This window comes from Hippocampus comes, unplaced genomic scaffold (genome assembly GCF_001891065.2).
Source record: "Hippocampus comes isolate QL1 unplaced genomic scaffold, H_comes_QL1_v1.1 scaffold257, whole genome shotgun sequence".
Classification (NCBI taxonomy): domain Eukaryota; kingdom Metazoa; phylum Chordata; class Actinopteri; order Syngnathiformes; family Syngnathidae; genus Hippocampus; species Hippocampus comes.
The window spans coordinates 956134-957097 of record NW_017804972.1 but is presented as its reverse complement, the minus strand read 5'-3'; the positions used below and the strand labels follow the sequence as shown (position 1 = coordinate 957097).

At 41.0% G+C, this 964-nt stretch overlaps 1 long non-coding RNA gene across 1 annotated transcript; it reads left to right on the top strand.

Moving 5' to 3' along the window:
• The first annotated feature begins 86 nt into the window (after nt 1–86).
• On the top strand, nt 87–854 carry LOC109528926 (uncharacterized). The gene is made up of 2 exons (XR_002170751.1): nt 87–206; nt 420–854. It is a non-coding gene; the product is annotated as an uncharacterized LOC109528926 (long non-coding RNA).
• Nucleotides 855–964: the final 110 nt, after the last annotated feature.

The following is a 964-nucleotide window of genomic DNA, read 5'->3' as shown; positions in this document are numbered from 1 at the left end:
TGCCTTCCAATTGGGGAAAGTGGAACCAATGTGGAGGCACTCAGCAATACCAACACCAAGAAAAATGTTGGATTTATATATTATATATATATGTAACGGAGTGATATATTGCGTTTATTAAATTATGACAGAAGTGACGCAACAGCGCACAGTATGGCACCAGCTTTCCGCCGTAGTTCAGGCAGAGCTACCAAGGAAGTCACAGGGTAAGTCACATTTCATTGACGGTCCGGATTCATTTCTAGTGTAATTACAATATTTCACTTTGTTTTTCCTTTTTCTACGGTGCTGTGTATTTAATTAGTTCCCTGATTTGTTCCGAGTCCACATTGATTTTTGTGTCGTTATTTAATTGAAGTTTTGTCGAATGAAAGTTTTTATCCATTGAGTTAACAGGTGCTTTTTTTTTTGTTGCGCAGTTATTTTTGAGACTGAAAAGCCCCGTGACTTCACCTATCCCTCCCGCCATTGCAGGTAATGTTTGTTTCCTTTTGGTTGAACTGTATATAGTTTTTCGTGTCGTTTTTCATTTGGCTGTTAGTGTGGCTGGCGTGTTCCCGCGGTTTGTCGCGGCCGCCATTATTGTACATTGCGCAGCTGTTCTGCTGCATGTGATGCGTTCAGCGGCATCACGTATGTGCGTTTTTTTTCCCTTTTTTTGTAAATAGTTAATATACGATCACCTATGTTGTGTATTTTGTTTTGTTGTGCATTTTGTCTTGTTATGGATGATGTATTGTTCGGCAGAGCTACCAAGGAAGTCACAGGTTATTTTTGAGACCGAAAAGCCCCGTGACTTCACCTATCCCTCCCGCCATACTGTGTTGCAGTAATAAAAAAAGAGAGAAAAGCCACACTCCACGCCTCTGGTTTTATTGAGGCGGCAGCGACATGGAGCTTGAGAACATCACAGTTGTGACCCCCGTCACACACACACACACACACATATATATATATATATATA